Consider the following 15075-nt stretch of genomic DNA (forward strand, 5'->3'; position numbering starts at 1 on the left):
TTTTTCAAAAAACCATTGCACTCTTTGGAGAAATACTCTTCCCCTCCATCTGACCTCTGGCACTGTACATGTTTCTCGGTCTATTTTTCAACCATAATCTTGAAATTCTGAAAGTGCATAAACACCTCACTTTTTTGCTTCATGAAATAGACCCATACCTTCCTTGTATGGTCGTCAATGAAACTCACATAATACCTACATCCACCCATAGCTACAGTCTTTGCGGGACCCCATACATCTGTATGTACTAAATCCAATGCATTCCTGCTTATATGCTTATTACATGAGGAAGGGAAGCTTTTGCCTGCTTTCCAAACTGACAAGCTTCACAAACTTTTTACATTCGAGCAACTTTAAACGTTGGCAATCCTATAACCATCTCTTTTGTTTGCATCATTTTTAGCCTCTACAAATTTACATGACTAATACGTTTGTGCTATGTCTCAATATCTGCAACAACTCCTGCACCTTGTGCAAACATGGTAGCATTCACCTCGGGCACATTTACATCCAAAGTAAACATTCTTCCCACTTTATTTCCTTGCGCAACTAACCTTCCATTCTTCTTATGCTCTTCAACAAAGACATCATCAAAGTTAAAGGTGACTTGCAAGCCCTGCTCAATCATCTGCCCAACAGACACCAAATTCTTTGTGATATTCGATACGTGCAGTACATTAGCGAGGTACTTTACTTTACTAACTGTCATAGACAATGGTACATTTTTTGTATGCATAATGGGATGTGCAGTATCATCCTGAGTCTCAACATAACCATGAATTTGTAAAGTCTGCATTTCCTTGAAACACTCACCATGGCTGGTCATGTGATTTGATGCACTAGAATCTACATACTAGGTATTATCACTAGATTTTGTCACATCTGCAGGCTGCACCACAAATAGACTCTTAGGCTCATCTACATTCCTGGTAGTGGTGGCATAATTGTTTTGCTACCTCCTATCTGGACAGTCACGTTTAAAGTGACCATGTCTCCCACAATTCCAGCATACTACATTTCCATGTTAACTTGCATTGTTACGTTGCGCATTTCCACAACCTCTTGGACTTCCCCTGCCTCAAAAATTTCCTCGACCACCTATGTTCTGTCTTTGATTGAAATTATGTTGATGTGCTTGGTGGTTGCCTCTTTCTCGACCTCTTCCATGACCTGTACCACATCCTCTTCCTCTTCCTCTGTTGTTGAAGAGGACCTATTCAGAATTATTTTTGCCTTGCGTAGAGGATTCTTCATTCAGTTCCTTCTCTTCCACAATCTGTAAGGACACCAAATCTATAAATGAGGGAAGGTTCTTTCAAAGATGGATTCCAGTCTTAAATTGTTTGTATTATGGACCCAAACCTCGCAGTAGACATACTTCCACTTTATCATCATCATTGACTGTAACGCAAATTGATGCAAGTGACTCATATATGTTCTTTATCTTCAATGAATAGTCATTGATAGATAGGTTTTTCTTCTGTATTATATTCAGCTCAGTCTTCAACTGCAGCTTCCTTGCTTTTGTGTTGGTCACATCCAACGATAGTAAGGTGTCCCAAGCCTCCTTAGGGGTTTGAGCATCTTGTATGTGCCCAATCATTGTGTCTTGCACACTCACAGAAAGCCCGTACATGAGCTTCCGAGCTCCTTGGTTCCAATCTTAAAACATCTTTATCTGCGCAGCACTTGCACCTCCTTTGGTAATGTTGGTGATGTCTCATGCTCTCCATCAATGTAATCCCAATAACCTTTACCCATAAGGAAATTGGCCATTTTAAACTTCCAAGCATGGAAGTTATTCGTGTTCAGCTTCTCATTGACAATCTGGTTAAGTCCATCATTGTTGGATGACATGTTTCCCACCCTTCACCAAGTCTCTGAGTAGCCTGCTAAAGAAATTCAGTTACCACCTATAACCACAATATGTGTACATACACCTGTTTCACAATACCAAATAGTATATGTGAACACTGCAGCCAACCCGGAGCTTTCTGCACCACCAAAATGTAGAATCCTAAAACTTAGTGTTTTTGCATGCGAACGCACTCTAACTCCAAAATGGGGGCCAAAACGCGCCCAAAATCCACCAAGGCGTGCCTGGAATGCACAACTGAAGTATCACTGGCAAAGATATGTGTATCCACCAAGGCGCACCAGTGATGATGACTATCGGTGAGATTGTCATCTATGAGTTGTACATGTAGAGCTTGACATCTCAATAGTAACAAGATAATGCTTAACTTTTGTTAAGAATTCATGTATGTGCATAAACATTAATGCTTTTTCTAGCACAAAAAGGAAAACAAAATGCTAAAAATCAAGTGTGTGTGAACCTAATGTTAAGTGTGGGCATGCCAAGAAATTGAAGGAATTGATCATATTTGAGTGTGTAATCACTTAATTTATGTGTATGCAAAGCAATTCCAATAATTGGTTATACCTCTTTGCCAAGAATTAGGGAAAAACTTGAGTGTGTATCCCCACTTCAAGACCACTTGAAATCATGATTGATGGTCAATTGGGACACTTAAATGCTCTGGATTTGTTGAATGTGTATCAAACATTAGGGATATGCTTAATTGCATTGTTAAGTGAGTCAAAATTGAACTTGTGTGATTAGTTTTTGAGTGTGTGTATTGTTTGATTAGGATGCATGCATGTTTAATTTTTGAAAAATTAAACATGCATGCATTCATATGCTTGATCAAGTATGGAATAGAAGAAATGCAATTAAAAATTCATGGAATTATTGGATAAAATTTTGGCCTAATTTTGGGTGTGTATGCCTAATCAATGGTATGTGATCTCCAATGAGTGAATAAATAATTGGTATTTTTACCAATTATGATGAAGAATTGGCCAAATAGTTAATGTGTGCACCACAAAATTGGTTTGATGATTGAGATAGATCACTCAATTGGTGCTCAATTATAGAAAATTTGTATATTGCCATGCTAATGATTGTACAATTGAATGAGCATGGAAAAGATGCATTGATGTGTGTGCCAAATCATGTGTGTAATCATGCAATTCTAAATGACCTTAAGGGATTTTGAATAAGGATGAGCAATTCAAATTGCGATGTTTTGTTTGGGTGATTTTTGAGTAATCAAAATTGCAATGATGAATACTTGGGTATGGTTTTGCAATTGGGAAGAATTTATGCACTACATTGTGTGTATGCAATGCTTGATCCACAATCACCTTTAATATCAAATTGTTTTTTGAGCTTGCATTAGGATTTGATTGGGGAATGTATGACCAACTGATGCATTCATTCACTATGCATCACATTGAAATTGAGTTGTGAATGCTTAATTGATGCTACAATGAAGGAGTTATTGTGTATTGACATTGAGATTCACTTTAATGTCGATTGAATATGGCAATAAATATGAAATGGTTGGCATCATTTTTATGCTCTATTGTGTGTGCCAACCTTTTGGTACATGTGTCATGTGTGCGCAAATGAACACCATCATGATGGCACTATCAAGATAGAATCAAGCACTAACTTTGAGCATGCATGCATTCCAATTAAAGAAAGAGCGATGGGAGATTGATTGAATACGCATAATATTTTTGAATCTTGTAATGTATGATCTTTGTGTGCCTATGATCATGATCCCATTGGTGTCATGATAAATGCATCTATGATCATGATCATCATCATATTGGTGTGATGATCCCATTGATCATGATCATGATCCAATTGGTGTGATGATAAATGCATCTATGATAATTGATTGTAGTGTGTTGCTATTGTAATTAATGTGTAAGTAGTTGAACGTGGCCTTGATAAGGTAAAACATTTCACAATGGGTGCTTTCACTCAAACCAATTTTTATACCAAAGCCCACTTGAAATGCCACACACATAACACATACTTAGTGGTTACTTTTATTTTGATTGCTCTGCATGAGAATACCCTCCATCACACACACACACACACACATACCCATTCACGTCATCGCCCTCCCATTGGTTGCCGATTTTATCCCTACTCACATGCTACTACATATGGTGTTGGGCAATAGACCCGAACATGCACACACACACACACACACACACACACACACACTTTCCTACTACCCATTGCGCCAAATCCCAACACCCCCACTTGCCACCGTCTTTGACTGCATGCACTCTTTCCCACTTGCTTGGGATGGCAATGAGCCCAGCATCAAGAAAAAAGACCCGCTTCCTCGTGCCCCTTGTTGGCCTACCACCCACCTAAGCTATCCCCCTTTTTTTCTCGCCTACTAGTGGCTATCGTCATCTGCCTGCCTTCACTACACACACACACACACACACACACACACACACACACACGACCACATTCACCCTAGGGAGCCACGTGTGACGCCACTTGTTATGGCCCACCAAGTTGCCCGTAGATAGTGCAAACAACAGGTTACACATCCACTAGCCAGATTCACTCTTTCTCTACCAATCTCGGTCCCCCCCCGTGATGCGTGCTACCCATTTGTTGCTCCACAATCACTCACCCCAACACTCGCAGCCTCTTACACCTAGCCAGTCAAGAAAAAACACACTGCCCGCTTGTCTTCTAGGCTTCTAGCCCCATGATAGCATGGAGATCACAATGCCATTTCTTTTGGTTGCATGCAGTCCATAACTTGATGGTTGCTATAGTGCTACTCATGCTGCCTATTTCGAAACAAATGCCACTTACACCAGACTTCACACCAGCAAAACACACACACACACACACACACACACACACACCTCGACCCACCTGACATCCACGTCAAGGCTCCCTCTCTACCTCTCTCCCTCTATCTCTCACCCAAAGTTGCCGATGAAGATGGGTTCTGAGAAGCTTTTTATGAAAAGCGGAACATTCGCGGGAGGGAAGATGCTTTCCCGCGAGGAATCTATGTTTGCATAGCATCTATGGATTCGTACTGCACCCGGGGACGCCTGGAATGTGTTTGTGTAGCATCCATTTTCAGCTCACTGAGTGTTTTTAAGTTTGAACAGGTTGACACCTTTTTAAAAGATTGATCGGTTGCCCACTTAATAAGTGGGTAGCCCATTATTAAAATAAAGCAAGGCAGTTTTAAAAAGAAGGCCACCCAAAAAAAAGGAAGAAAAAAAAAACTCTGGCCGTACGACCGAAAACAGCGAGCGCCCTGTTTTTCTTGCGCCCCAAGGTCCTGGCTATTTCTGCCAAGTAAAACCCCTCTCTTCCTGCCAGCTCCCAAGGCCTATAAAAGAAGAAGCCAACGTTCAGTTGCAGAAGCAAGAAGCCAACGCTTGGGATTGGAGTAGACTCTGCTGGGGGAACTCAGCAAGTGTTCGTGTGAAGAGGGGGCACGGAGGTCGCTTTTCCGTGCAAGGAGCGACATGTATAATTTGTGAATACGCTCTGCGAGTTGTTGCTTTGTGTGTTTGCTTTGTGCAGGTACTCTCCCTCGCGAAGAAGAAGCGAGAAGGCCTCGGCCTACGCTTAGGAATTCCGGGAACGGAATTTGGAACTGCCTGCAGAGCTTCGGCTCCGAGTACAGGCGGAAAAAGGCAGTGAGAGCTCGTCTCTCAAGAATTTCCCTCACGGGAAGGAACGACCTTTGCGTCTAAGATCTAGAATGGAGGGGTTTCTCCGGTTCTTGGGCTTGTAAAATAATTCTCCCTGAATAAAGATTCTCTTTACGGGGGGGGGGGGGGACAATACTGTGTCGATTTCTCTTTTTTCTCTTGCTCGCAAAGTATATTTATTGTCAGCCAATTAATTGCTCCTGTGCGCTACCATTTTAACAATGGGTGTCCAGTTCCTTGTGTAGAACGAGGGGCTCGAGTCGGGACAGGTGAAGAGCGTGAAGCCTTAGTGGAGGGTGAAGGGGCGGGAGGAGGTTTTGGGGGTGGGGGAGGGGGAGGGGGAGGTGGTGAGGCAGATGAGGTGTGGGGACGGGGGCGCTGTCGGTGGTGAGGTTGAGGTGGAGGCAGGCTCCTTTGTGTCGTCCTCCTGGAGAGGGTCAAAATGGTTCCCTGTATGGACCCACCCCTGTTAGACTAGCGCAGGGCAGCCACCAGGGGGGGCAACGTGGTGAGATCCTCCCTGTCGCGACGGCGGTCGTGGACTTGTTGCCAGCCATTTGCTGAGTGGGCACTGGGCTCTGCAGAGGTGCCAGCCTGTGTGCCCTGTGCACCTGTCTGTTGTGCCTGCTCAACCCTCGGGGGTTGTGTCTGTGCTGTGGGTCGAGGTCTCCGACGTGGAAAAGCCCTCGCAAGGTGGCCCATCTGTCTGCAAATGTAACACTAATTCGGGAGACCCGAATATTCCACATTCTGGCTGAGCCAGCCACCACTCACCCTGGGTAGGAGAACTACTTTCGAGAGAGAGTGGGTGTCCCGAACCAGAACGTGTACTGTGGGAATGCCTGTTGCCTTGGCAACAACAGAAGCTGCCGTGTGTGGCTATTCCGATCTCGGAACCAATCTTGGACAGGAGCGGGAGGTACTCTTTCCTCAAGCCAGGGAAGCAGACCGAAATGGGCAAATTTGCTTCCCCGACAAGAACATCTGTAGCTGGGTCAAATCCATGGCGCCACTGTCGAAAATGAGCCCTGACTGCTCGAATGGCCAGCGGGCTCATCGAAATGCCCTTGGCAGCCATCTCGGAAGTCTCGAACTCAATCTTGTAGTACGCGCGCCCGAGAAGCTAAATGTCGATGATCTTTCCCCCCTTTGCAAGGAGATGGGCCTGAAGGAGGTCTCGCACCTCCCCTCTATTGGGACGAATGCCAATGATGTAGATGTCGGAGGTGGCCTAGAGGCGCTCCACCTCTGCTGCAAGGCTCGCTTGCTCTTGTGGCGATAGAGCAAGTCGGATGGTGGGCTCGGCGGGGTCGATCGAGGGGGGCTTCATCAAAGTCCCTCTGGGGCGGAGCAGGAGCGTTGATCTGTGTTTGCTACTGCGGTGAAGGCGGAAGAAGAAAATCTCCGACGGACCCAAGTCGTGGCCGAAACAGCGCGGGAGGGGGGGCTGCAGGGCGCTGCGCAGCATAGGGAGGGTGGGGGTGGGGCGTACAGCAGCAGCGAGCTCTAAGCAGGATGCGAGTCTATCATGCAGGCCAGAGCAAGTACTTGCTATAATTACTTGCACAAATGCTGATACAATGGCTAAATGCTGAATACTGAATTCTTCGTGCCGATGCCGATTTGATGCAAAACGCTGGGCTGATGTGGTGCAAAAACGTTGGGCTGAACTGATGCAAAAACGCTAGGGCTGATCTACTGATGCTGAAGGTGCTCGCGATGGAGATGCTAGGTGCTGAGGTGCTGTGGGCGTTGGATGCCCTTGCGGGTATTGGGTTTTGATGATATCGAGTTTTGAGATGCTTAAAATTGAATGCCAAGTGACTCTTTTATAGGTGTTTAGCCATTTGCCCTACCTACTTTTTATATATGTCATGACAAAGTCAATTGTTAATAAATGACTTAAGTGACTGTTCATATGCCTATATGCTTAAGTGAGTGTACCGTGCAAGTGAGGGTATGCAACTATGACTTGCTTGATCATGCACGTTTTTCTAGAGGCTCACAAAGTGCCAGGCTAGTTCCTAAGCTAACTAAGACCTGTAGCAGTAGCTTGTCCACGCGGCTCCGGTGCAATGCGCACGTGACATTCTATCTGCAGCCATATCACCGACTAGTTTTTGGACCAGGTAGCTGAACATGATAGAAGCCGATTCATATTTTGCCGTTGTTCGTTGTTCTAAATTCTCTTGTCGATGGAATCAAAGCCATCCATTGGTAATCCCGGCCCCCAATATGTATATAAAGTTTGTATTTCGATGAGTATGATTACCTTGACTATCTAAGAACGATTTCGGAAACCTTGAAAGGAGAGGCAAACCACTTGGTTGGTTTCCATTGGCTGGTTCGAAAGTTAATTTTTTAATGAAAATAAAGCGGGCGGGCGTAAAAAGGGCAACGCAGGTAAAATGAACTTGATCGTTGCATGATGTTTGTTGCCGAGGACAGGTTGGATAGAGACAATTACCCTATGTGCGCTTATATGATGCAACACGTTCTTGTGTCAAAGGCCGTCTAGAATATTGTGCAGAGCATTGATGTACGTTCTGGTTCTGAGGATGTAGGCGATGTTGAGGATGTTGCAGGTCTTGCTGCAAGGATTGCTGCTATTAGAGTTGTTTTGCCTACGGCAGAACAAGCTCGTTGGGATGTAAAGTGTCACAAAACGGGAGCGTACACGAGCACTTAGAAAATCTGAAAATTATAATTCTTTGAAAACATGAGAGAAGGGAGAAGATCGACACAGTATTGGGGACCAGAAGATGGGTTGGTCCCCCCCCCGTTAAGAGTATTCTTTTATTCAGGGAGAATTCTTATACAAGCACGAGAACCCGAGGAAACCCCTCCGTTCTGTAATCTTAGACCCGAAGGTCGTGCTTTCCCGTAAGGGCTTGGGCACAAGGCTGTTCCTTCCCTTAAGGGACTTAGGCGCGAAGCCGTACTTTCCCGTAAGGGACTTGGGCGTAAAGCCGTACTTCCCGTGAAGGGCCTTCCCGTGAGAACGGGAGATTCCTGCAAAACAAACCACACAGAGCAACAATTCTCAATGCGTATCAACACCTTATACCTGTCGCTCCTTGCTCGGAGAATCGACCTCCGTACTCAGTCGTCACGTGAACACTTGCAAATTTTGTCGCCAGGCTTTGCTCCAGAATCCCAGCGCTTGCACTTTCTGCTGCTTCCGGCTCCTCCAAACTGGAACGTTGGCTATCCTTTTATAGGGTCTGACACCCGGCCGGAATAGGGGTCAAAAAGCAGAGCTTGGCGCTCCTAGAGAGAGGAGAGAGAAAATCACGTTTTCTAGAGAGAGGAGAGAGAAAATTGTGTTTTCTAGAGAGAGGAGAGAGAGAGATCGCAATTCAGCCCCCTCTGCGTTGGTTTTAGCGCTGGCTTTTTCTATAAGAGCCTTGCTTGCTTTATTTTATTAATAAAGGGGCCGGTCACTTAAAAGTGACCGATCACTTTATAAAATAAAGTGTGAACCTGTTCAAACGTTAAAAACTCACTCAGTTAGTGAAAACAATGCTACACGGACACATTCCAGGCGTCCTCGGGTGCAGGACACGACACAGATGCAATGCAGACACAGACTCCTCGCGGGAGGACACTGTTCCTGCTTTTCGTAAAAAGCGTCATTGAACCCATCTTTATTCTTGTGCTTGCGTTCTTACGCGTATTTTCTTACTCAGTTCGGATTTCCTCCTTAGCCTACGGGATGCCCCCTTACTGATGCACCCGTCACCCATCATGTGATGCATCAGGGACACTCGTAACCCGGCCCTTTCCACCGAACTTACGGAAACTCCTTCGCGATGTTTACCGTCACCCATCAAATGACACATCAGAGTTTGTCCGTTCTTGATGGCAGTTCCTGTAGCTACAATCTTTTAACAGTTCTTAGTGCACATAATAAAATATCCTAAAAAAGAGATTAATCATTAAAAATAAGAAAATAGTCCAATTAGCAACATCCCTCTGGCTTCTAAACAGTTGACCTCAACTGTAGTGCTTGGACATATACCTCTAGTATCTCGGGATAAGCTGCTAATTCCTCCTTCGTCATCCACTGAGCATCTAGATTCGAGTAGTTCTTAAACTTAACCAAATACTTCCGTGTTATCATTCCGGATTTGAGAGACCGCTCCTGGTGACTTACTATCTGCTCCGGTTGGAGTATTTCTTCCGTTTCCTCAACCTCAGGAGGTTCCTCAGCACTAGGCTGGCTTGGAGGCGGTCCCACATACGGCCGGAGTAAACTTACATGGAAAGCATTATGGATCTTCCAATTAGGCGGTAGCTCTAATCGGAAAGCGACATCATTCACTCGCTCAGTAATCTTAAACGGCCCATAATAACGGGTAGAAAGTTTTACCACTTTTCCCTTATGAGACGCTTGTTTCTTAAGTCTTGCCTTCTCAAACTTGAGTAAGACTAACTGTCCGACTGTTAAGTCTAAATTCCTTCTGTGCTTGTCTTCAGCTTTCTTATGCTTTTCCTGAGAGCGTAGAATAGCTCTTCTAACTTGCCGGTAGGCGGTGTCCAAATCCCGGACAAATTCATCTGCTGCAAAGATCTTATCCTTAGTTAAAAGGATCGGTGGAAGCAAAGGCTTACCATAGAGAATCTCAAAAGGTGCTTTCCCCGTCGATGAGTGTATGGTATTGTTATACGCATACTCGACCATACTTCACTTTTTGGCAAACCAAGCATTCCTTGACATACTTATCAATGTCTGCTTTAAGGCTAGGCCAACAGAAATATCTTTCCATTGCTAAGGTCGTAGGGAGAATACCCCGATGACCCGCATAAGGCGAAGCGTGTGCTTCATCCATGATCTTCTTTCTTAATGGTTCCGCCACACATATGGCGTGATGGTGGTAGAGATAACCATCCTGGATGGAATAGGGAAACTCATTCTCTCCACGATGTAGCTTTCCCCAGATGGTGGAGAAGTCTGGATCATTCGGATACAAATCCGGTAGTGCTTCTAATTCTTGGTGATACACCGAAGTGATAGCGTTCACCCTTGGCCGCCTAGACAGTGCGTCTACGACTACATTCTTACTCCCAGCTGTGTGAAAGTTTGCCCACCTCATCTGCTTCTCAGATAGTTTCCTTTGCGTAAGAAAATACCGCAAACTCTGGTGATCAGTCTTGATCACAAAATCCGCTCCTAGAAGATAGTGCTTCCAGTTGGATAAGGCGTGAATCACAGCTGAGAGTTCCTTTTCGTAGATTGATGCATGCAACTTTGCATCCTTAAGCCGTCTGCTTTCCTATGCCACTGCATGGCCTTCTTGGTTTAACACTGCTCCGATGCAATCACCTGAAGCATCGTAGTGAACCTCAAATGGTTTCCTTAAGTCAGGCACTATCAAAATAGGTCCATGGCTTAGCAAGTACTTGAGCCGGTCAAAAGCTCCTTGTTGTCTCGATCCCCATCTGAAAGGAACCTTCTTCTTTGTCAAATCATGAAGTGGTCCTGCTACATGAGCAAATCCTCAGACAAACCTTCGATAATATGAACATAATCTCAAAAAGCTACGTACATCATGTACCGTATTGGGAATAGGCCAATCTTCTACCACTCAGATCTTGGCAGGATCCATACTCACTTGATTGTGAGAGACTATATGGCCGAGATAGTGTATCTCTGAGAGAAAGAACTCGCTCTTCTTTGCATTCACATGCAACCCATGCTTTCGCAATTCTTGAAACACTAAGTCCAAGTGCTTCCGATGTTCCTCTTCTGACTTAGAGAAGATGAGTATGTCGTCAAAGAATACTCCCGTAAAAGCTCGATACGGGCTGAAAATGCGGTCCATAATGCGATTGAACGTCGCAGGAGCATTGGTCAAGCCGAAAGGCATTACCAAAAATTCATATAGTCCAAAGGTTGTGCGGAAAGCCGTCTTATGGACATCCTCAGGGGCGATTCGTATCTGATGATACCACTCTTTAAGTCTATGCGACTAAAGACACTTGCACCCTGCAACTTATGAAGTATATCATCAATCCAAGGGATCGGAAAGCGATTCTTGATTGTGATCTTGTTTAAAGACCGATAGTCTATGCATATCCGAAACGTGCCATCTTTCTTCTGCACCAGTAGAACTGGAGAGCAGTAGGGTGAAGCACTGGGCCGTAATAGCCCTTTCTCTAGAAGCTCGTTGACTTGCTTCAAAATTTCCTCTTGCTGAGCAAGACTCACCCGATAAGGGGGTTGATTGGGAGGCGAGCTACCCGGTATGAGATCTATGCGGTGATCTTCTGGGCGTACCGGAGGGAGTTCATCAGGAAGTGTTTCCGTGAAACAATCCTTGTACTTTTCAATAAATTGAAGACGCTTAATTTCCAGACTAGAGAGAGAGTCCCTACTAGTTTTATCCTTTGCAAAAATCAAGTAAGTAGAAACACACTTCTTCATTTCTTTCTTAATGGAGATATGGCTTACAATTGGGAACTGCCAATCTCCTGCATCAGCTTGAATCTTTATTTTCTTACCCCCATTATCAAAAGTGAGGGTCTTTTCCACATAATCGGGAATAGGTGTCATGTGAAAGTGCCATGGCATGCCCAAGATGATATCACATCCCTCGATAGGTGCCATCAAAAATGATTCGCGGTCCTTGTACTCGCCAATCCGAAGATTGAGCTGTCCTTGCACGGGAGTTGCATTGGTTGTCAACCCCTCGAATGCCGATCCGGATGTAACCGGTGTGCCAAGCTCAGCCAGTGTGAGGCACAATCGTTCTGCAGTATCCAGGGAGATGAAGTTCCGCAGTATCCAGGGAGATGAAGTTATCCGTGGATCCTGGATCATAAAGAATCAGTACTCGCTGGTTGTTCAAAGACCCCCAGCCCTTCAGAAGTTGACGCTTCCCTTTCTCAGATTCTGTGTTTCCTTGAACATCTGGGATTGAGTTTGAACTTGGTGGTGCGGGTTCCTTCCTTACTTTCTCTTGCCTCGTAGAAGCTTGCTCTTGCCGTTGCTGCTTTAGAGGGTAGTCCGGTTTCATGTGTCCTTTCTCACCACAGTAGAAGCATCTTCCTTCCTCTCTGAAAGTTTGAAGTTGAGTAGGAGAAAGATACTTAGTTCGCTTGCCAGTGCCCTCTAGCTTCTTAGAATGATCATCGTCCCTAGATGGAGGACGTTTTCTTCCTTGGCTCCCATGGTCATCGTAGACCCCTCTTTGTCTTGCACGGTAAGTGCTATGCTCCATCTTTCTGGACGTCCCAGCTGAGTGCAAATCCTCAACAATGATTGTTGACTCCATCATCCTTTGAAGAGTATCATGCGGATACACCTTCATACTCTTTCGAAGCTGCGGTTGGAGACCCGCTTCGAACTTTCTTTTCTTTTCCTCGTCGGCAATCTTCATGAAGGGAGTGACCTTCAGAAGAACCGACCAATACTTGTCCACATAAGTCGTTACTCTTTCGTGTTCCTTCTAGGCAAGCCAGTCCCATTCCTTCCGTATGTCCTGCTCGAAATCAGGTAGAAGAAATTGACCTGCCCTCTCACTTAAAGTTCGAGGGTCTTTTGTTCAAAATCTCACGAGTTAGATTGAATTCCCTTACTCCAAACTTTCTTCGGATAGCAATATATCCTTCGAGGAGAGGTAACAAAAATTCATTGTTTCTGTGTTCAATGGTTCCCGTCCCACTGTGGGGATTAGATTCTATGTACATTGAGGTGCACACTTTCAGCTTGTATTGCTGACTCCACCATCTGCTGCAAAGTATCTTGCAGATGCGTTTACAAAATTCGGGCAAACGTCCTTCGTTAAATTTGTTCATCATTCCTTCCTCAGAGAGGATCAAGAATGGAGCTACCTTGGCAAGAGTGAACCACTACTTGCTTTGACTCGCTCGTGTTCCTATTAGGCAAACCGATCCCAATCTTCTTGAATACCTTCCTCAAAGCGTAGAGGAAAAAAATTTGTCGGAGAATTCAGCCTTGAATTGTTGTTGTAAGTTCCTTGCAGAGCTTTGGTATACCACCAAGTACTTGCAATCCCCTTGAGGTATTTGGTCACATGCCTCACCTTCGATACTTCTCAAAAATTGCTGTTTGCAAAGGCAACTTCAAACTATCGAATGAAAGCAGTAGCTTTCAGGAAATCTTCCCTTCCGTCAAAAGTATCAAACTTGACTGGAGTGTTTCTAGGTCTAGAGACCGTCTTCATATCCTTCCCGAGATGACGGGATTTCTTGGCTATGGTTCTGGATAGATGTTCATGGATATCTTCTGGATTCTGAAGGATCTCGAGCATAGTAGTCTCGTACGGTCCCGTACGTTTTGTACGCGTACGATGATGTGCGGTACTAAACGAACTAAAAAAAATTATGATGTACGATGACGTTATGTACGTTCAAATTTAAAAAAACAAATAATTCTCAAGTCAAGGGCCTAAGGCTTAGGCCTTAATACTTACTTATAGAAACTTGACATTTGTATAGATTACAAGTTAGTAGTTACAATACTACATAGTACATAGTACAATGTAAAGAGTCAAGACTCAAAGACTAAAGAGAATGAGCATTACATAAACCAAAATGATCATTGAAATTTGATAAGTAGAGACCAAGTGGCAAGGGCTACAAAGTACTCAAAAAGTGGCAAGGGATACAAAAAAGTGGGGGAACCAAGTGGCAAGGGCTACAAAGTACTCAAAAAGTGACACACCACAATAGAGAGACTAAATAGTAAAGTCACTAGTCACTAGTGCTCTCATCATCTTCCTCATCTTCCTCTCCTTGCTCATCAACATCATCCTCTTCCTCACAAGAGTCGAAGGATGACGGCTCATAATCTCCATCACTAATGAGGTTGCCTTCATCATCATACTCTGGCTCTCGAGGCTCTCTATCCTCCATAGTGATGGCCGCCGCACAAGAGCCGCTTCCGGAGCCTCGCCGCACATAGGTCCTAGGAGCCTCCGTGGATGTTGTTGATGCTTTGCCTCTACCTCTTGTAGCCCTGGCACCTCTGTCTCTTGTAGCCGATGTAACTCCATGGATGACGACCTTCTTGCGTGATCGTGTGCGAGAAACCCGGCGATCAATCTCCTCAAGCTCCAAGTAGAGCTCACGAAAAATCATTTGCTCCTCAGGGTCTTGCTCTTTATTGACACTCTTTAGAGTGTCAATGGTAAGTGTGAGCTCATCCACGTTGACCTATTTGACATTTACAACATTGGACAATGAAAACATAATTAGTATATTCAAACTAATTAAAGACTAGACTCTAGAGTATAGAAAATGGAGTGAGTAGTGATTATAATTTAAAATTTATACCTGTCGAGCCATAGGCATCTCATGCATAGAGCGCAACATGCGTAAATTGGAGCGACAATAGATAAGTCGCTCTAATTGCTTCGTTGAGAGCTTGTTTCGGATTTTGGTGTGGATGAGGGAGTATGTGGACCAATTACGCTCACATGCTCCCGATGAGCAATCCTAAAACACATCAAGAGAGGCATAAGCTATAAGAGACAATAGTTGAAGAGA

General features: G+C 44.5%; 1 pseudogene; it reads right to left on the minus strand.

Moving 5' to 3' along the window:
* Nucleotides 1-1315: 1315 nt before the first annotated feature.
* Nucleotides 1316-1857, minus strand: LOC147438864 (uncharacterized; annotated as a pseudogene).
* Between the last annotated feature and the right edge of the window lie 13218 nt (nucleotides 1858-15075).

The sequence above is a fragment of the Adiantum capillus-veneris genome, chromosome 16 (assembly GCF_014529385.1).
Source record: "Adiantum capillus-veneris isolate H3 chromosome 16, ASM1452938v2, whole genome shotgun sequence".
Lineage (NCBI taxonomy): Eukaryota > Viridiplantae > Streptophyta > Polypodiopsida > Polypodiales > Pteridaceae > Adiantum > Adiantum capillus-veneris.